This window comes from Agelaius tricolor, unplaced genomic scaffold, assembly GCF_023055355.1.
Source record: "Agelaius tricolor isolate 1412-34295 unplaced genomic scaffold, bAgeTri1.0.p SCAF_17, whole genome shotgun sequence".
NCBI lineage: Eukaryota > Metazoa > Chordata > Aves > Passeriformes > Icteridae > Agelaius > Agelaius tricolor.
The window spans coordinates 19,879,943-19,902,164 of NW_027269277.1; the positions used below are offsets into that span (position 1 = coordinate 19,879,943).

The 22,222-nt window shown below is 42.8% G+C and overlaps 1 protein-coding gene and 1 long non-coding RNA gene across 5 annotated transcripts in view; one reads left to right on the top strand and one right to left on the bottom strand.

Annotated features, from left to right (window-relative positions):
• Nucleotides 1-22,222, top strand: part of LOC139597502 (uncharacterized) — a 42,514-nt gene that overhangs the window by 18,882 nt on the left and 1,410 nt on the right. The window lies entirely within an intron of this gene.
• Nucleotides 1,008-22,109, bottom strand: LOC139597480 (uncharacterized). 4 transcript variants are annotated; one of them, XR_011681610.1, is made up of 4 exons: nucleotides 21,652-22,109; nucleotides 8,797-10,243; nucleotides 3,398-3,637; nucleotides 1,008-3,178 (listed from the first exon to the last, which is right to left on the bottom strand). It is a non-coding gene; the product is annotated as an uncharacterized lncRNA (long non-coding RNA). The 4 variants fall into 4 exon arrangements; XR_011681607.1 differs by having other exon boundaries at nucleotides 3,398-3,700; XR_011681608.1 differs by lacking the exon at nucleotides 8,797-10,243.

Consider the following 22,222-nt stretch of genomic DNA (forward strand, 5'->3'; position numbering starts at 1 on the left):
CTTTGCCGAGACCCCTTCTCAACTCCCTTTATTGCTCCTTGGGAATGGATTGTCTTTAATTACCTCTGGGAGAAGGTGCAAACTATCTCAACATTCTTCCTAGGGATTCTTCAGAGATCTTTCTGGATCATCATCCCTTTTGCCAGGACCCATTGCCGGCTTTACCTATGCAACCCTCTGTGGGTGCCCTCTCAGGTTTACTCTCCAAAAATCCCACTGATTGGTGACATTTTCAGTGATCCTTCCATGTGGACTCTTCATGGACTGTTGTAGTGCGTTTTTATATTTTGTAATACTTTGAAGTAGTTTTGTTTTGTATTCCCATATTTTTCCCAAATGGTTTATCCCAGACTGTACTCCCCTCCCTTTACCTGTGTTATCCCTCTCCCAGGATGAGATCATCCCCAAACCCCCACCCTGGCTCTCTGTCAATCACTCAGCATCCCATCCCTCCATCCAGAAGTTTTGGTCCAAGTCGTTGAGTGATTAGCCAGAGGCCAGGGGTCAGCCCCCCAAGCCTTGCCCCATACGCTGTCCTACATGTCTATCCCCCAATACCCATCCCTTAGAGTTACTTATTGATTGGTAAAATGTTATCTACTTTGGGTTTCCACCTCCCTTTAAATGTGACCTTGGCACATCTCCCGGGGGCTCTCGGCAGGAGGCCCCCTGAGGTGCAGGAGCTCCTTTGGGATCCTAATAAAGCCTTGGATTAACCCCTGCTAAGAGTCAGCCCTTTCTCTTCCACCGATGTCTCTGGTGTCTCTTGTGCTGCAAAGGCGCCCAGCCCAGGTGCCCTCAGCACCCTCGGGGCACAGACAGTGTCTCCCCGCTGTCGGCCGTGTTGGGGCGGCTCCCCCCGGTGTCTGCCGACTCGGGACTGGCCCAGGGTTCCTGAGAGGCTCGCAGAGATACAGAGACAATGGACCCTCTAGTCCACTACTTGCCTGTCTCGAGTGGACACTATTGGGTACTTGTCGCGGTCAGGGAATCTTGGACGCTCAATATGAGTGTTTAGCGAGCTTCATTTATTGAAGAGAGCATCAGACTTTTATGCACAACAAGTAATAAGCTCATACATATTCTGCAAGCTAAGCAATCTATTGGCTATACTACAAGATCAGCTCTTCCTCATACCTTAGGGGTTACATCTTTCTGTTCTCATGTCTCTCTCACTACTTGTTATTGTACCACAGCTATGCTCAAGGACACAGTGTTTTGCAGGTGCAGGGACCCAGATTAGCTGCATCCTCCCTATTCTTGGTCCAGAACGTGACCCCTGTCACGTAGCCATTCTTCCACAATTCCCCTGTTTTCTTTTTGCACAAGCAATGTTTGATTAAATGCAGCAGATATCATCCTTTGCACCATATTTTGTAAGCATATGCAAAAGCAAGGCAAAACTAATACTACCAACAAAGCTATAATGCCTACTATAATGCCAGCCTTAACAATAGAGCGTAGCCATGATCCCAGGCCTAAAGATTTGAGCCATCCATCAATATCAAAGCCCTATTCTACCTGTAGGTTTCCGGTTAACCTCTGCAACTCAGAGAGCTGGGAGTGGATGGACTGCGAATGGTCAGAAAGGTTCATGCAACTCATGCCTTCAAATTCTTCACAACCATGGCCTTGTGCAAGCAAAAGAAAATCAATTGCAGCTCTATTTTGAAGCGCTGCATTGCGAATAGAATCAACATCATCAAAAGGCTAGAAAGCGCCATAGAAGTGGCATTGGTTTGCTTCGCAAGCCAGCATCCCAACTTATTTAGGGTGGCATGGGTGCCTGCTGCTGCCACCCCTGGAGCCAGAAAGGATGCCACAATCATGGCCCCTGGGGACCAAAATTTTTTGGTGACCAACATCATCTTTGCAGTTAGCAGTAAATGTATGGGCCATTCTTTTACTTCGACGATGGCGGTAGCTCATGTTTAGTATCATGGAAGTGTTGAGTATAAGTAGAGACAGCCATCCAATTGTACATGGCCCCCCTCGCAGCATAGATGGGATACCAGGCCAGGTGTGGTCTCCACATATTAAAATGTAACCTGTTGGCAATTGAATAGGGCAATTTGATGAGATTGATACTTTCTTTGTGGTATAATTGCACCAGGCTGTTGCATTTCGGTAGACAGCCATGATGGAGGTTACAATAGTGGAATGGTTCTTGGCTGGCATCTGGCTTATATGGTTAAAATTGAGGCATGCATCTGCCATCACTGAGCCTAACAGTTCCAATTCTTGGGGTTCCTGCAATGCTATGGAAAAATGGGAAACCCATTGGTCCCAGTTATCTACACCTGCCCTAGCATCATTGGTCCTGCAGGTGGGTGTACTTGAAGGGCATGGCCAAGGATCTGCTGGTAGCCCAACCAAGCAGGTTGTAAATGGATTACCTGGAGAAGACAAGGACAAACAAATGGCCTCTTGATTTGTCAGGTTTGCGAGAGTGACCCAAATATTGGTCTTAGGCTGAGTTGGGGCCATACGGGGAATTCCTAGCCCTCCTCCTCCTGTTGCGCCTTCTACGTGGCTCGTTTTCTCTACTAGGAGGAGGGAGAATACTAAGGCGATGACATAGCTCTTCCATCTGCCTTGGCTGAACCGTCCAATGTCCTGGCAGGTCAACATGTTTACCACAGATTTCCTGCAGGATGCTTGTCTTTGTTTGGCTCTTAATTCTGCTAACTTGTCACTGTACTTCCCACTTTAACCTAGCAATCTCCCTTTGCTCCCAACTCTCATATAGGGATAACCCCTGGATTCCAGGTAATCCGGTTTCCTCCTGTAATGCAGCAAGTACCGTTTTCCTTCTCCACTCATGATCACACTCAACACACCACAATCCTGTCAGCACACTCTGACGCACCCAGAGATCTCTTTCACAGCCACCACAGAAAATCTTTATCCAAGGGCAGCAACGCTTGTCCCCACAGCTTGTACAAATAGCGTACACAAGGCCACAAGGTGCTAGAATAGGCAAGGTAGCTATCAGCTGTGCCAGCTGGTCAAGAGTCCTCCAGTTGAGTAATCGAGGGTCAATCAGCTGTCTCACTGGCCGGAGAAGTGGGTCGATTGCCAGGTGGAGGCGGAGCAACCGCCTCTTCTCCTCATTGGCTGCTGGATCCAGGATGGCTGATGGCAAGTTTGGTCCACTGGCTCGGGACCCAGATGTTGCCTGTTGGGGTAAGCACACAAAGGTAATCCCTGCCCCCCCCTTATCCCCAAACCTACACCACTCTAACTCCTCAAAGACCTGACTGGGATCTGCAAAGCACCCTTTTGCAACTCCATATGCAATCAATCCCAGGAGTCCTTTTCCCAGGTCGATACCCTATAATCCCCGCTTTTGTAAAAAGCATTTAAAAAGGTCATACGCCACTTGTCTCTCCATTACCTTCTAATTTAGTCGTCAGCACTGTTGCAGCCCTTTCAAGACATTGGCAGCGCTTAGTCGGCCGAGACCCTTCTCTAAGGTCGCTCGGGGCACGGATCCCGCTCTTTCGCTGGCCGAGACCCTTCTCGAAGGTCGCTCGGGGACGCGGAGCCCACTCTTTTGCCTCCCGTGCTGCATCAGGACCGACACGGAATACTGCACCGGACCGTAGCTAACAGGTTCAAGCCCTCTGTAGGGTCCCTGTTCGGGCGCCATTTGTCGCCGTCAGGGAAACTTGGATGCTCAATATGAGTGTTTAGCAAGCTTCATTTATTGAAGAGAGCATCAGACTTTTATGCACAACAAGTAATAAGCTCATACATATTCTGCAAGCTAAGCAATCTATTGGCTATACTACAAGGTCAGCTCTTCCTCATACCTTGGGGGTTACATCTTTCTTTTCTCATGTCTCTCTCACTACTTGTTATTGTACCACAGCTATGCTCAAGGACACAGTGTTTTGCAGGTGCAGGGACCCAGATTAGCTGCATCCTCCTGATTCTTGGTCCAGAACGTGGTCCCTGTCATGTAGCCATTCTTCCACAGGTACTCAACCAATTGCCCAGTACTGGCTGCCACCAAAGGGAACTGATCACCAAAGCTGGCTGAGGGGTGCCTCGGGCTCCCACTCACTGCCATGAGATGAGGATCCTGGATGCATGCTCATTTTCTTAGGAAAATTAATCCCTGATGCCAGAGGTTTTTGTCCCAAAAAGAGACAGAGGAGTCCTGTAACTTTATTGGAATAAGTGGAGAGGCCATGGGCCATTTTCCATGGGGTCTTTCAAGTGGTTGAGGGATGTAGCCCCCTTTTTATCCAAATTTCCCACTGCATCACCCTCTTCTTTGCCCCATTGGCTGAGGTAATCAGACAGTACAGACTTCCTGAATCACCTACTCTGTGCCCCACTCTAATATGCACTTGCCCTTTTGCTATATAAAAGAAAGAAAAAGAAACTTCCTAATTCTATGAAGTCTCTGTTCTCTTGCTCTGGCTTCAGGAATTTAACACAGCTTTGGCTGACCAACAGTCTGTGTTGATTAGTAACAGTTTCTATAACTAAGAATTTCTCCTATTACTTCACTAGCCATAAGTGGAATAAAAATGGACATAATGAATCCTCGTCATAATGAACTTTGGAGCTCAAGAAAAAAGAGAGAGAAAATAAGATCAAGGCCATTTAATGCAGAAAAGGAGTATTTATTCCTGGGACATGGGGAGTTAGACCTTAGCATGGGGAACAAACAAAGCAAAGGTGGGAGGAGAAGAACCAAAGGAGACAGAATAGGAGAAGAGAACAAAGAGCAAGAGGCACAATCAGCTTGGATTTTTTCCCTAATCTCATAGGGGAAAGGTTCTTTGCCGATGTTAAGGATGAAGAATAGTCTTAAATTAGTTATGTGGGTTTTTGGAGGTTTCTCTCTGTTCCTTGTGATATGTGGCAACATCTGTAGTGCAGATGGCATTGACAGAATATGTGGCTTACTTGGGCCAATGCTACTGGGGTGGATTTCTTTTGTTTATTCTTAACCATGCCAGGAAAACCATTCCAGACATGTTTAATTGGTATCCCAATAAGTAACTTTACTGGTTTTGCAGAATGGGTAGGAGTTGAAGGAAAACCATAGATGGAAGCAAATAAACCAAACGTGAAGGATTGCTAGTGTAACATAGCCAGTGGTGTTACAAAATTGGACATATGCTAAAGGTTGGGGATAAAGACAAACGGCGAGGGCATCCAAGCAAGTATAATAACACAATCACAGAATGAAAGTGGACTAGAGCCCCAAGAATTAGATTTGTTAGGATCAGTACCTGGAAATTATTGCCTGTTTTTCAACCACTTTTTAAACCCACAATCAACTTATATGAGCAATGTCCTAGTCCCATGACCCAAAAATAATAGTGTCATCCTCAATCCCAATTCTCCATGGTATCAGAAAGTGACCAAATATTACATGACCAAATATTGCCACAATTGGACTTATCCTGGAAGTGCTGGTGCAAATGTGACTGTAAGGAAGCTTCCACCAAGTGTCTTTTGAATCTGTGGGGATAGGGCAAGACCCATAATTCCAAGTAATTTGTTTGGTGGTCCTTGTTACTGAGGAAAAATAACCATGTTTGCTGCTAGCATGCATGAAATGCTGAATCAGACTATTTGGAGGGCAAGACATAGCAAGAGAACTGAAAAAAGAAATACAAGCTTAAGACCTGATTGTGACAATCGTGTAGAGTTTTGGGGCGCTCCAGCACTAATCATTCCTTACTCCAGGTGTTGCCGCTGCTCAAGCTTTGGCTACGCTTAATAAGTTGGAATGCTGGATGGTCAAACAACGAAAGGTAAGGTCAGCTATTTTAAATCAGATGCTCACTGACATAGATAGTATTAGACATGGCACACTGCAAAATAGAGCTGTTATAGATTTGTTGTTGTTAGCGGATGGGAAGGAGTGTGAGGATTTTGAAGGAATGAGTTGTATGAACCTCTCTGACCATTCTGCATCCATTCACCGGAAACTCAAACAATGACAAGATAACATGAAGAAATTGAGTGGGAATGAATGGGGTTTGCATGACCGGTTTGAGGGATGGGGAAGAACTGGATGGTTGAAAGATATCATAAAGGGAGCTTTGTTATTACTAGTAGTCATTATTATATTGCTTTGTGTTATTCGATGCATCACAAAACTGGTGAGTCTCTTGGAAGAAAATACGGTGGAAAGGGTCTGGCTGGGGCAAGAAGAAGAAGAAGAAGGGGGAATTGTAGCAATGTATCTGAACCATTTAGACTACAGGGTGCACCAGCCATCCTGCTTGGAACTGTTCTTATCAGAATTTTCTCAGGGCCCTCTGGAATTCATCAAAGTTACTAAGACATAAGCTGTGCTAAAATAAGAAAGAGAAGCTGAGAAACCAAATTTCAAGATCACAAGAACTGGATAACGGAGGGCAGCAAAGCACCTGGACTGTAACCAAACACATCTTCTGAGAGGTGCACACAGAAAGCGTGGACATAACAAAGGCACCAATAAGAAATGCGGGTCTAGCGTGTGCAGAGATTTAGAATGTGTAAGTGCATCATGTCAACAATCAACGGCTTCTGCTTAATCCTCTTGCTCTGTTGTCCTGGAGTCCTGAATTTACCACAAGGGATACTTACTAAAAGGGCTCCGATTTTAATGATAGAGTTACTGTCTAGAGGATGATTAATGGGAATAGTTCTTTAAAATCCTTCCCTTGCTGACATCTGTAAGTTTCATCTTTTCCTGATTGTACTGGTGGCTATACATTGGGTATGAATAGAAGGGAATGAGGTTTAGGGATATGTCGCAAGGAAATAGATTGGTAGCTCTGCTTCCATTTCCATTGTCTAAGAAGAATTCTGATTATTTTTGGACCTTTCATAGACTTCTGACTAGATTAGCATTTGTCTTTGATTGACCCCATAAATTTTAGGCTACTAGGCTTGACCAATGAATGGAAAGGGGAAAGTCACAGAGCTTAGGTGGCTCCCTTGCCAGCAACTTCTCAGTAGTAGGGCGATTTCTGTCCTCAAGTTTGTTACTTCAGCTAGCAGATTATGCTCTCTCCAAAAGAAGGTGAGAAGGTTGCTTCCCTAAATGGTCCAATAATTCTTCCTATCTGTGCCTTTTTTGTATTACTGGATTTTGTATTACTGGACTTTGTTACAAAAAGTTGGATTAAATTGCATGCATCCGCTCTTGGGGGAAACAGAGTATTTAGCCAATAACATCTAGGCTTTTATCAGCCTGAGATTGTCTGAACAGTCCAGACGCTTTAAACAGTAATTCCTGCTAGTTCCAATTCAATTTTTAGGCTCGACAAACCGAATGGTAAAACTGCACCAGTAGGGAGGGACATTGACTTGGACTTTCTCCTTTTTTAGAGACAAGCTAATGAAAAAGTTTCACCAGAATCAGAGCAGGCTGTATAGCAAGAAAGTGTCATGAAAAGAGGCCAATCCTATCCCCTTAGTATTGCTAGTTGTGATTGGACATGAATGAAATATGTCAACTCTGTGTTCCTGGGTATCACATCAGTAACAGCTACTTCAGCTGCTGTAGTTGTCTCCTAAAGCTAAGAACAGAATCCAAAGAATTGTGATTCCATGGTCACAATTCACCCCGTGATGCTGACAGGTGAAAAAAGAGTGGAAAGTGCATTTGTAAATTAACTTGAATGGCCTACCTAAATCAGCAGCCACTGATTTCCTGAAGGCTTCAATAGGTCAGTTGCCCATGTTTTTCTTGGGATTCTTTTAATCTTTGGTCATGTTTTTCTTGGGATTCTTTTAACCTTTCTCCATTAGTTCAGTGTCTGCTCTCAATCCTTTGCTGACATTTCAAGTATCTCAATAGCCTGGAAATTTGTTGTCTTTTTATTGATCATGTCATTATTCCCGTGAAAGGGTTGTTTGCCTCAAGTCTCATTTTTGCTGGTTTTCTGCTAGTTCACTGTCAGATGGCAGCAGGTGTTTTGTAAAAGCAAGTACACAATCCTATAGCTTGCCTTTCTTTTGATTTGGCCTGTCTAGAAAACTGAATGACTGAACATTTCCGACAGAATTTTCTCTCCCCATTATGTTTCACCAGAAGGGCAGATACAAATCATCCACTTAAACTCTTGGCACGGAAGAAAGTAGTGGTTTGCTGCTGCATATAGGTAGAAGCTTACAAAAGGAAGGCCTTGGGCTGAGGCCCATTACTTTGGCTAAGTAGAAAAGGACTATGGGAAGGTGAGGCCGCTGAATCAGAGGTAGATCCACAAGTTCTAGAATCGTCACGTGTTCACGGCGTGGTGGATGATGGTTGGTTGAATGAATTTTGTTATGGCTTAAAGCTATGGAACTGATAAAGGCCTGAGTGCTTCAAAAGCCTGGGTTTTGCAAAAAAGCAGCTCTCCTCTGCACCTGCCTGGGGACTCTGCATCACTAGGGACCCTCACTCCCAGTTTGCCAAGGAGATGATCAGTAGGAATGTTGCAGAGCTGCTGTGTCCATATGAACGGAATGGCAAAGAGTGAAGCGGTGGGTATTTTTGGGCTTTAATACAGTGCTGCTGCATTGGTGCCAGTTTAGTCGGTTTTCCATCAGTGGCCTTTCTGTCTAAAAGTACACTGCCCAGAGTCTTTCTATTATTTGATGCCATTTCCTTCCTGTCTTTTTAATATCTTTGTTCAGCTTAAAGGATGATACAATCTTTACATTTTGAAGATCCCTTTGAGGAAACACTATGCCAGAGGAGTTATTGCTCCCTTTTCTTTTGCCTCGTCTGTAATTTTCAGAGACTCATTTCAAATTTCTGCTAATGTCAAGAAGAATACTGAAGCTACTTACCAGGGTTGATGCTCTCAGCTGCTTTCCTCTTTCATACTGCTTCATACTGTATGTGACCTAATGGCCTTGTTCTGTCATCTGCATTTTGCTGTGGTTTGCTAAAAACTGGCATGCACTGCCAGCTCATAACTTGTGTGTTGGCATTTCAATGGCTTTGATGGGTTCCTTTCTGAGATTGCCATGCAGTGGACTTTCACATTCACAAAGACTTCATCTTCCATGAGTCGTATTTCAGTATTTAATGCTCTTTCCAGGAATGTAGGCAATATAGCAGCAAGTACTAAATTCCCTGCAAGCCTTGTCTTCCAAAATGACCATTTAAAAAGATTGATTGTTCACAACTGACTAATCTGCCAGTATTTAGATGGAGAATTCGGTACCTTAAATGAACCTCTTAGAAGGGATCTCATCACAGGCAATATCTCAGGCTTTCTTGAAATACTTGCTCCCTTGGATCCTAACTCCATTCAGATTGCATTTAAGATTTTTTTTCACTGAAGCCATTCAACAATGCCTCTTCTCTTATAAAATGTGATGTGCGTGACAAAGATGGATCCCTATGAAAGGTTATACACATATCAATGTTCATTGTAAGAATGGTGGCTCCCTCCTGCAGTTTCATTTGTAACTGGGTTGATATTCCAAAGCTAAACATTCCAGGCCTCTGAACACAAAAGGAAGTCTTTGTCTTTAGCAAGAATTACCCCTAGGAGGATTTGTGTTCATTTTGATTTCTACAGTGTTAGCCTTGTTGCGGAAAAAAAGTAGATTGTATTCTCTTCTTGTGTACTCTCTTCTTGTGCTCTCATTCCCCCCTCTCTGCTTTGCATGCCCTAGTTAATCTACCAGCGTGATTCATTTGGCATCATCTCATAGTGCAAATTCTGCATAGTTGCATGTACTTACAAATGCCAGTTGCCAAGGAGCTTATATAACCATTCAAGGGGCAAAGAATTGTAGGGCTGGGCAAGTTCAGGTGCTGAAACTGTAAGTGGTTAAGTCATGCCATATTAAAGTGACAGAGCAAATCAGTTGATTTAAGACTTTCAGCTGGACACCTCTGAGAATAGCAGCTTGTCAGCAATGGCACAGCCATAGCTGTATTCCAGAAAGAGAAAAGGGACACCTTCAATGGTTAAGATTTTTGGCATGAGAAAACAGCAAGAAATGTAGCACAAAATACTTGAGCCAGATAAAGTGCGTTTTTCTAGTGAGAATTTTGCAGTTGTTCTTTTTGTCTGTGCCTTTACTTTTCACAGAAGACAGGGTGGCATTTAATTATTATTGTTCTTTTGTTTTCTTTTCTTGGCCTCCCTCTTTCCACCTGCAATTAACAATTTTGCCCTTTCTTTACTGGCTTCTCTTTCTTTACTTATAGAAGGTTGCATGAAGTTATCCAATCTTGTCATAAACATTCTCATACAGTGGGAAGAAGTAGAAGGTACATCTAAATGGATAAAACAAACCCACAAAAATAGAGGTTTCTTACAGTCTTCTGTGAGAACATTAGGACACAAGATATCTTTGAACTGAGTTATGCTGTATTGATTTAACTTTTAGCCCACTCATTACTATTATTATAGATGTTTGGCCTGTAGTACATAGCCTTTGAAATCATCCAGCCCAATATTTTGGCTAATTTTGTTTTATTTCTAACAGGGACTTTGTTTTTTAAGGAATAGTCCAGAGCAAGAGTGTCTATGGTAGAGTTATGCTGCCATAATCAAAAGCATCAAAATTCTGGTACAGTTTGTGCTGGTAATACGTCTAGGAAAGAAAGGTTTTACATCTTTTTTGACTTTCAAATGTAACCACTACTTGAAATAGTTAAGAATTGGGGGTTCCCCCCCAACCCCCAAAGTACTTCTCTCTGGAATGTTACTCAGGGATTACACATAAAAGCCCACCCTGTAAAAAATATTGCAGATACTCTGCAATAAGTGCAGCTTAGCAGCTAGAGATGATAATGTGGGTTAAATGATATTCCTTCTGTAGTGATGGAAACTCTGTCTACGCAGACATATTCAACAAAGGTTACCATGGCTTAGCTTCTGTCCTAAAATTAATGTCCATTTTAAAACTTCCCAAGAAGGTGCATTCAAGCTCCTTCATTGCTTTGTACTGGAGTCCCAAGAGAATATCAGTGTGCTTTTTGTTATTTACAGATGTCATTGCTTAGCTCTTGAACATGAGACTCTCGCATGACTGATGAAAGTTGTCTAGTTAAGAGTGGGTCAAAGACACGGTCCTGCTCTAGAAGGAAATGAGAAGGTTTCTGCAGTCTTTTCATCTCTACTGCTTGTGATTTCTATACAAAACCAGTGGGAAGTTTTCTGAAGGCAGTCCAGAAGCTGGCAATATGGACAGCTTACAACCAAACACTTGCTGCATTGCTACCAAGGTGATACCAGGAAGGACTTAAAAAATTTAAACGGGCAAACAAAGCAGTTGGAAGGAAAAGAACATTAACCATTATTCCATTCTTCTAATATATCCTTCTTTAAATCATCATTTTCATGCAGTTTCACGGTTTGTGTTGATATCCCTCTAAAGGAATCTGAGACAGAGTAAGCTTTTTAATGCAGTAGATGTGACAAAAGCAGGCCAAGTTGCCTTTGTTGACATCAAATGCCAGTTATGCTTGAGCTACCCTTTGGTTAAGGTACTTAGCTCAAAAGAATTTTACTTATGATTGAGCAAATTTTGCTGTCATGATTGAGTAAATTTTATTCATGATAGAGTGAATTTTACTGTCACTCAGAATTTTACTGTCATGATTGCCATTGAAACTTTCCAAGGAAAGCTCCGAATAGCAATGTGTGGGAACTCAGCACATCACTCCAGATGTCCAGAGTTGCCAGGAGAACCCTTGGGGGTCTTGGAAATCCTGGAATGTTGCCAAGAGTGTTTGGTGGCTTGATTTTGATCCATCCACAGAAGTGACAGCAGTTTGAAGACATGAGAATCACTTTAGAGTGAAAGGTGTAAAAGGGACACATTTATAAGGTGAAATATAAACTTTAAGGTTTTTGGTACAGGGGAGTTATGGAGACAAGATGGAGAGATCAGGGCGTGTCTCGTCCTTCTTCTTTCTTCTTCTTGTCTTCCATCTTCTGTGGTGATGTTGGCACTTGGAGATTGGTTTATGGTGAAGGTGCACTTGCCAACATGGGTGAAAAGTATTGGAAAATGAAAGTAAATATCATGTACGTAGATTTTAGTATAAAAAGACATGACCGCCCCGTGGGTGGTCAGAGTGCCCTTAGCTGCCTTGCAGATCAGACCTCTGTTGAGCAGACAGAAAATTTTGTAGATAAGAAACAATAAACAATCTGAAGGTTGAAAAGCTGAAGAGTCCAGACTCGTCCTTTGAAACGCGTGCCACCCAAGAACCACCCTACCCGTGTCCGGGCAGAGACAGACAGCCGGACCCGACATTTGGCGTCCCTGGGTGGGCACCCGGTGGGCGATCCGGGGGGCTACCCGGCGGCGATCGGCGACCCAGCAGCATCCGGCAGGCACTCGCTGAGCCACGGTGAGCTCTGGTGTGCACCTCTTGCACAGGGGCAGCCTTGAAGCGCCGAGTGGGCAGCTCCCGAGCTAGACTCATTCCCAGGAGAGCACTGATAACTCCTCGGGAAAGCAGCCAGAAAGCAGCCAGGAGGATCTGAAGACACACTCCACCTCAGCCGAAGAAAGTTCGTAGCAGGACAGCCCAGATCGGAATCGGAAAGGCACCTCCGAATCCATCTCCTGTAATCTGCGGGCCAGTGACCAAGAGCCTTCAGACTGCTCTGACGACAAATTCAGTGAGAAAATCAAGAATTAAGAACATAGGAGGTACACTTTCCCAAAAAGAAATAGAGATTCTGTCCGACCTACAGGGAGTGGCAGACACACACACTAAGGAGATCCCAAAGAAAAAACTTAGAGAGCTATTGTTGTGGGTGCAGTGTAATTACCCGTACTCAGAGACGCATTTGTTATTTGAAGTAAGTTTTTGGCAAAAAGTTAATAGACACCTATATTTTTTAGCCACCAATGATGATAAGACAGCCTTGAAATTGCTGTCTTCAGCAAGAATTATGTTAGAAGCAACCTCGACTCAATTTAGGGGGTCAGCCAGGCAACAACTTGTTGCAAATCCCACAAACACAGAGGGAAGAGAGCAAGACTCGAAACAGAGATTGGCTCTGATCCCAATTGGCCCGGGGGAAAAAGTGCCCGAAGAAGAGGGACAAAGAAAAATGTCATTGCCTTCAGTCCCACCATCCCGAAGACCCAAGGGAACCCCAAAGCGTCCTGAGACTCCAGAGAGTGCAGAAGCTTCAAGCTCCGACTCAGGCACAGATGATACCATTCCACTCTCTGATGAAATTAAATTTTCTCCCAGCAACATCGAAGAGACAGGTCGCTCTTTAAGAGCGTACTGCCCCGATTCGCAAGAGTCAGAGGGAGAGGAGGTGGCAAAAGTAGCAAAGTCGGGGAAGGGGGTTGAAAAAGAACAAGAGGGAAGGAGCGATGCGCTCTCTCGCGGCAGGTGCGGCGGCGCAGCGGCAGCAGCGGCTGGCGAGAAGAGCACAGAGGCGATGAGAGACACGAGTTCTGGTGTGGCTTTTGCGAGCGCAGCGTCGAGGGCAGCAGCAGTCTCGACTGGCACAGTGCCAAAAGTGCGCGTGACAGGCAAAGCTCCCGAGAAAGCCGGAGAAGGCTATCAAACTGATGCAGCAGCATCAGACATGAGTAGCAAAGGCAGAGCAGCTGCAAGGCTCCAGCAAGCTACCGTAGGGAGACACAAGAGACGTGCAGTAGTGATGTCAGACCCAGAAGTCTAGACGCAGAGATCAGCTTGAATCGCAGCGCGAAAGAGAGTACCAGCAGGGGGAGGGCCGCGCGCTTCGGTGGGGGGCGTAGATACAGCGTCAGAAGAAGAAGAGAGAAAGACAAGAACAGACGTTAGAGAAGAGACTTCAGAAGTGGAGCGAGACAGAGACAGTGACATCAGTACAGGGGAGGCAAGAAGCGTTCCTGAAGGCGCGCGTGCGCAGGAAGTGCAGACAGAGCGTAGACGGGAGCAAGTCCAGTCTCCTGTGACGTCTCAAGCAAAGAGGAGGTTTGGTTCGACATGCCGAAGCTCCACCCCCTCTCCGGTCCTGATGCCTTCAGCCTCAATCCCTATGGTTCAAACCTCTTCCACTCAAAAAAAACATTCAAGTATTCAACGCTCAATGCCAGCTCAGTCAACAGCCATGCAAACTCATTCTCAAACACGATCGCAAGCGTTGCAGTCTGCTGAGCAAGAACCGATCGAGTTCGTGTCGTCATCACAGTCGTCCAAGCAGATGACAGCGCCACCTTGTAGAGAGATGACCGCACTGCAAGACATGTCGAACCTGTTTGACAGCGCCACCACATCACCTGCTGGCCAAACTGCAACAATGCAACAATTTTTTCCAACGATATACAAAAAGAAAACCACATTAAAGAAATCAACAACAACAACAACAACAACAACAACACAACAAAAAGGTAATTTTCCATCAACTTCAAGATCATATGAAGTTGAAGACAGCTCAAATGAAGCACAGCCTCAAAGAGAAGAAATAATACACATTACAGCAAGAGAGAGAATTCCAGCATAGATGCTTTCCGCAGCGGAAGCAGCAAGAAATCTTCTGCAGTCTTTTGATGCAGCAAAAAGAACGCGTTCACAAAAACCTCAAGTTTCTTTTTCAGATTTAAGAGCAAGACCGAAGACCTCAAGTCAAAGAACATAGAGCAAAAGATCACCAAGAGCCTCCGCGATTCCATTGTGCAGGCAATAGCCAATAGAGTTTCCAGAGAAAGAAGAAGAACGACCGATAGAACCAATAGACTAGAAAGAAATTAGAAATGAGTTATCAAAAGAAAAAAGTCTGATCAGAAGATCAAGAGACATAATAATGCCAGTGACATATGATGCACAAAGTCAAAATCCAAGGTGGGAAAAGTTGAGTCATGAAGTGATCAAAGACTTATCAAAAGCCATTCAGAACAACGGTCTGAATTCACAATTCTTCAAACAGCTCCTAAAAGAGACATTCAATATGTATGATTTCACACCATATGACATTCGATGTCTTGTGTCAATGATTCTCACTGACACACAAAGTCTCATCTGAGACAGAAGATGGCGAAGATATCTCACAGAGTTAAGAGCCAGCTATCAAAGTGGGCCAAACGCAAATCTCACAGAAGCACAGTTGGCAAAAGATCCTCCAGAGGACAATCCAGTAGAGCAAGCAGCACAGCTTCCACGACGAGTGTTGAATAACATCAAAGAAGCAGCGCGCAAAGCAATCTTACAGATTGCTCCGGCAAGAGTTCCAGACGTCCCATTCTCATGCGTCAAGCAAAGTCCCACAGAACCATTCTAATCTTTCATAGATCGACTCTCGCAAGCTGTAGATCGACAAGTGACGATTGACAAAGCGAAGCGACCTCTCATAGAAAGTCTAGCTTTCAGCAATGCCAACCCAGATTGTCAACGAGTCATCAGCGCAATGCCAAGACAGCCATCCTTAGCAGAGATGGTGGAGTCATGCAGCAGAGTGAGAACACCTCAGCACGTCGCATCAATCATGAAAGATGAGCTGAGAAGAGAGTGAGAAGAACAGATAAGAAGAAACCCAGAGAAGCAATCAGAAGATAAAGACAAAGTAGTTGAAAAGATGCTAGAAAAAGTACTCCAACAACAAAATGAAAACATAAATAAATTTCTTGCAACCATCCAGAAAAAGAACAATCCATCGAGAAGACAATGCTACAAATGTAGAGCGTTTAGACATTTGAAAAAGAATTGTCCACAAGCGCACGCACAAGTGCAGACACCTGCAAAGCCACTCTGTGTGCAGTGCAGAAGAACACACTCTGTGAAAGAATGTTATTCCCAGACAGACGTGGAAGAGAATCCTTTACCACTTCCGAAAAACGAGAGAAAGAGCGCGTCCGCAAACCGTCAGCGCGCATCGACACAAGTGATGGCAGTGACACAACAGCCAACAAGACAGTCATCAGAGATCGTCAAGCAGACACCCTCAGCAAACTCCTCAGTCGATTCTCAAGCGACCCAGACCTCCTTCCACCAGGAGCACAGTGCACACTGGCAACTTCCAAATTAATCTGCTTTCTAGATGAAAGTCATGCAGAAGTTCCAGCAAAGATCCGCGAAGGTTCATACAAAAACCAAAATTTCTTAATAATAAGACAAGACAGAAGCAGAATCCTTGGACTTATTGTTTATCCATCAGTTGTTTCCGCAGACAAAAACACAGAATTGACAGTTTTAGCAAAAGCACTTCGTCCACCATTGACCGTAGCAGAAAACACTCAGATCGCGAGAGCTTTTGCTCTGCCACCACACTCCATTGAAGAAGTCATGTCAATCTTCGATGAAGAAGGGCTTCCTTTGAAAGAGCATGTTGAAATACATACCACATAGATAAAACACATAGGTCGAAATCGACCCACGCTCACATGTCAATTGACTTGTAGAGACAGAACAATAGAAGTCAGAAGCATGCTTGACACAGGGGCAGATGTTACAGTAATATCCTACATCTTTTAGCCTCACAACTAGAGCTTGATTGCACCCTTGAGATCTCTCTCAGGCATAGGGGGAGTTTCTCTGTGTCTGCAGAGTGGGAATGCCATCGTTGTCACAGGACCAAGAAACAAGACAGCGATCATTCATCCTTTCGTTGTGCAGAAGCCAATCACAGTTTAGAGACAAGATCTCTTAGCACAATGAAGTACGAAGATCGAAGTAGATTTTTAGTTAAAGTCACTGCAGCACTCGCCACATTGAAGTTAACTTAGAAAACAGATGATCCAGTCTGAGTAGATCAGTAGCCCCTAGAGCAAAAAAAGTTGAGTGCATTGAAAACCCTAGTCCAAAAACAGTTACAGAAGAGACACATCAAGCCAACAAACAGCCCTTGGAATTCTCCAGTGTTCGTCATCAAAAAGAAGCTGTCAAGCAAATGGAAGCTGTTGCACGATCTCAAGAAGATCAATGAAGTTCTCGAAGACATGAGACCGCTTCAGCTGAGTCTTCCATCTGTTTCGATGATTCCCAGAGATTAGCCGCTTGTAGTCATTGACTTCAAAGACTGTTTCTTCAGCATTCCGCTTCATCCAGATGATGCTCCAAAGCTTGCCTTTTCAGTTCCAAGTATCAACAAAGAAATGCCTCTGCAGCAGTACCATTGAGTAGTCCTTCCTCAAAGCCTCAAGAACTCGCCAACAATCTGCCAATAGTACGTAGCACGAGCTTTGTCACCAGTGCAGAAGAAATTCCCGAAAGTGAGAATCATTCACTATATAGATGATCTGCTCATTGCAGCATCGACACAACAAGAACTGCAAAAAGCTCGTGACTGTGTGATTGCAGAAGTGCAAAAGGCAAGTCTAGAAATCAGTGTTTCAAAGATTCAAGAAGTCGCGCCTTAGAAATATCTAGAGTAGAAGATCTCAGAGAAAACAATAAAGCCTCAAAAGATAGAAATCAGCACAAAAGTCAACAATCTGCATGATTTACAACAACTTCTAAGAGAAATCAACTAGATGAAGTCGATTTTGAAAATCACAAACAATGACATTCCAGCGTTGCTTGATCTCTTGAGAAGAGATGCAGACATTCGATCTCCCAAGACGCTCACAGAAGAAGTGAAGAAAGAGTTAGAGAAAGTTACAAATGCCATTCAGAAGAGACAAGCACATCGATTCATTGAATCGTTGCCTTTTCAATTAGCATGTTAAGAAAGAAAGCACAATTCCATAGTTTGATCTTCCAATGAAATGCACTCAGAGAGATCCTTTAATAACCATAGAGTAGATTTTCTTACCGTATAAGCCTTCAAAGACAATTCTGACAGATTTAGAGATAGCAGCACAGATCATCATAAAAGAGAGAACAAGATTGCTGACAATGGCGAGACGAGAATTTTCAAAGATTTATCTACCTTTGAAGAAAGATTATTTCAATTGGGCGATGCAGAAATCAAAAGATTTGTTAATTGCGTTATTAGCTTTTCCAAGAGCTTGCACAATCAACTTTCCGCAACATAGAATATTGCAGTCACAGATATGTTACAGAGCAAAGCCAAAAATAAGTGAAGAACCTCTAGACGAGATCACAGTGTTCACTGATAGCTCAGAGAAGACACACAAGTCAGTGATCACATAGATAAACTCAATGACAGGGGAATAAGAATCGAACGTGAAGACAGTTCAAAGCTCTCCACAAATTGTAGAATTAGCAGCTGTTATCCGAGCATTTCAGTTGTTCCAACAACCGCTCAATTTAGTCACAGACTCTGCATATGTTGCAAGTGTAGTCAAGCAATTAGAAAGTTCGCTCTTGAAAGAAGTCAGCAACGAAGTTTTATATTCCTATCTAGCAAACATGAAAACAGTGCTAGAAAGCAGAGAAAAATAATATTTCATCACTCACATGAGAGCGCACACAACACTTCCAAGATTTCTAGCAAAAAAGAATGCTCAAGCAGACAGATTGATAATGCCCATTTCACAAACACTTCCAGACATTTTTGAGCAAGCACGACTGAGTCATGCATTTTTTCATCAAAATGCGCAAGTGCTGATAGAATCCTTTCATTTCACAAAAACTCAAGCGAGAGAAATCATTAGTGCTTGTCCAGATTGTCAACTCATGCAACCACCTGCTTCGACAAGAGCAGTCAACCCACGAGACTGCAAACAAATGTCATAAAATATCCATCATTTGAGAGACTCAAAAATGTTCATGTTTCAGTAGATACATTTTCAAGAGCAGTCTTTACTTCAGCACATGCAAGAAAAACAGCAAAACATGCTTGTCGACATTTTTTACAAGCGTTTGCATCATTAAGTGTACCTCAAGGAATAAAAACAGATAATAGTCCAACATATACAAGCAAAGTGCTTGACAGATTCCTGAAAAGACGGGGTGTCAAACACACATTTAGGATTCCACATTCACCCACAAGTCAAGCAATCATTGAAAGAACACATCATACCCTGAAATCCCTTTTAGATAAGCAGAAAAGGGGGGAGCCAGAGACGACACCACACATGAAGTTAAACAAAGCATTGTATGTGTTGAATTTTCTCAACACTTCGTCTTCAAAACCCAATCCACCAATCGTGAAGCATTTTTCAAACAGCTCTCAAGCAAAACTAAGAGAGAATCCTTTAGTTTTGATCAGAAACCCAGAGACAAGACAAATAGAAAGTCCTTTCAAACTAATCACTTAGAGCAAGAGTTTCGCTTGTTTCCACAGAGCGAAGTCTGAAGTAAATGTCAGCGCGACACGTGAAGCCATTTCAGACGAGAGAGCAAGAGAGCACTGATCCCAGAAGCAAAGAAACGAGCACACAGACAGAAGAAGAAACTCAAGTTGTGAACAATGACTCAGAAGAGAGACAAAAAGAATAAAAACTTTAGAAGTTTTTCCTTTGTAGCTTTGAGTGAAAACATAACAATGATTTTTCATAAAGATGAAGTCATGAGCTTCATGATGCTCATGCTTTCATCTGTTGCTTTAAGCAATAGAGCAAATCTACCCATCAATCAACCAAAACAAAATGTTTGAGAAACTTTAACCCAAGCAGTGAACTTAGAAAGTATCTGCCTGACACATTCGAAACCAGAGAAACCATTCACAACATGCATAGTTAAGTTGCCAGTAGATGAATAGCCAATTCCAGAGCATTCTCCAATGGAGATTTCACAAGTCATCAAAGATCCTGTGAATGAATAGTGTGCTTAGACACATCTTTTACCTGTGGCTTATACCGAACCGCAAGAATTAGAAATTTTCAAGTCCACAACAATAGAACTATGCATGAAATTCAAAATTTCGAATGTGTCAAAGACAAACAAAAGCATTGATGTCATTCCAAATCACAAGTTTTATAAAAATGCATCAGCTTAGTGCAATCACACCGAGAAAACAGCCAAAAGATCAATCCAAGTCCCAGTGCAATTGCCACATAAGTTGTTTTTAATTTGTAGAGACAAAATTTGGCACAGCATTCCTGCAAATGCCAAAAGAAGTCCATGCAACATTAGAAAGATTTCAATGTTATCACCAGATTTGAAAGTATTGAAAGAGCAAAAACATAAAGAGAAAAAGTTCTTGCAACATTACAGTGCAAATTGTGATGATGAAGTATACACCTGAGACAAAGCAAAGAGAATTGCAGCAGCAATTTTCTCACTTCAGACAGCGTCAGAGGTGGCCTTGACTCAACTAGACCACATGAGTTGTTAGTTGAGCAAGCATGCTCAATCAGTCTCTCTCTCGCTTTGAGTGATATGTTAAAAGACATAAGTAGTGTGAGAGAAGCAACTCTTCAAAATAGAGCAACAATCGATTATCTATTGCTTACTCATAGACATAGATGTGAAAAGTTTGAAAGAATGTGCTACATGAATCTCTCAAATCATTCAAGATCAATTCATGAAAATATTCAAAAAATAAAAGACAGTATAAAGAAACTCAGCGAAATCACTAAATCATAGATTAATGATGTAGCGAGATTTTTTGATCTTTCTCCCTTATAGAGAGAATTTTTAAAAATGAGATTTTATATTCTAATAATACTCTTAATCCTCATGCTCATCGTCTCATGCATCTTTTTATGTATGGGACGTGTCATGAGTCAAGTTGCCAAAGAAGTATTCTTAGTGCAAACAGAAGGGGGAGATGTGGGAACTCAGCACATCACTCCAGATGTCCAGAGTTGCCAGGAGAACCCTTGGGGGTCTTGGAAATCCTGGAATGTTGCCAAGAGTGTTTGGTGGCTTGATTTTGATCCATCCACAGAAGTGACAGCAGTTTGAAGACATGAGAATCACTTTAGAGTGAAAGGTGTAAAAGGGACACATTTATAAGGTGAAATATAAACTTTAAGGTTTTTGGTACAGGGGAGTTATGGAGACAAGATGGAGAGATCAGGGCGTGTCTCGTCCTTCTTCTTTCTTCTTCTTGTCTTCCATCTTCTGTGGTGATGTTGGCACTTGGAGATTGGTTTATGGTGAAGGTGCACTTGCCAACATGGGTGAAAAGTATTGGAAAATGAAAGTAAATATCATGTACGTAGATTTTAGTATAAAAAGACATGACCGCCCCGTGGGTGGTCAGAGTGCCCTTAGCTACCTTGCAGATCAGACCTCTGTTGAGCAGACAGAAAATTTTGTAGATAAGAAACAATAAACAATCTGAAGGTTGAAAAGCTGAAGAGTCCAGACTCGTCCTTTGAAACGCGTGCCACCCAAGAACCACCCTACCCGTGTCCGGGCAGAGACAGACAACCGAACCAGACAGCAATGTTTGTGTAAAAATAGTATTTTATCTCCTGTATTTGTTTGAAGCAGGTAAGCCTTTTGCTGTCACCAGTGTTGATTAACCTTTCATGTCATATCCCTCTTCATATCCATATTCTGCTTAAGGAATATTAATCTACTTTAGAATTGGCACGTGGAATAAGATTACTTTTTCTTTTTGAAAGCTAATGTCATTTGATCTACTGACAGCAAATAATTCATTAATTGTAAGTCCCCAGCTAGCATCTTTTACGCATATTCTAACCTTCTGAAGAAGGAACAAAAACACTCTCCAGTACTTTACTTTCTTAAGCACACAAAATGCTTCCCTCCTTTACAGTTGGCATCTGTAAAATGAACCACATCTCTGCAGTATTTTGACGTGCACCATATTTAGCCAAGTAATTCAAAACAAACAAAACACCAGTCCCTTCAATTTTGGAATATTTTAAAATTGTTTTTGAATATACAAAACATATCCTTACCTTACTTATTGCATGCAGATTTAATTGTCGTGAAAGCAAACCCTATGTTTCTGTTGGGATCGCAGGGTTTTCCACAGTTTTCCACAATTGTTCTTGGCACAGTTTTCTACTTACGTGACTGTTAGGACACTCGCAAGTACTTCTAAGGTACTGTAGTAAGCGGAAAAGGAGGAGAGGTTGTGCCTTATTTCTGGCTTCCTTTGGTTTTCTTTTTGGTTTTCTTCCTCTTGCTCTTTTTCATGTCACCTTTCTAGATACTGTGATTTAGATTTGCAGTTTACTAAGCTGTGTTTTCTGTCTGGAATTCTTGTAAATTCTGAAAGGAACCCAACCAGTAAATATGCATCTTTTTATGATTTGCTAGCTACATAGAAAATCTTCCTGCTGCTCTAAAATGCTTTTATTTGATATGCATTTTTATCACCATTCCAATGAAAAGAGAACAGTTCCACTATTCACTGCTTTTGTACTGGATTCAGTTCAATGTGCGCTAACAGTGCAAAAAAGTCCTGCTGGAAGAAAGGATCTGCATACCAATTGACCAAGACACGTGCTACAAGGGTCTTGGAAA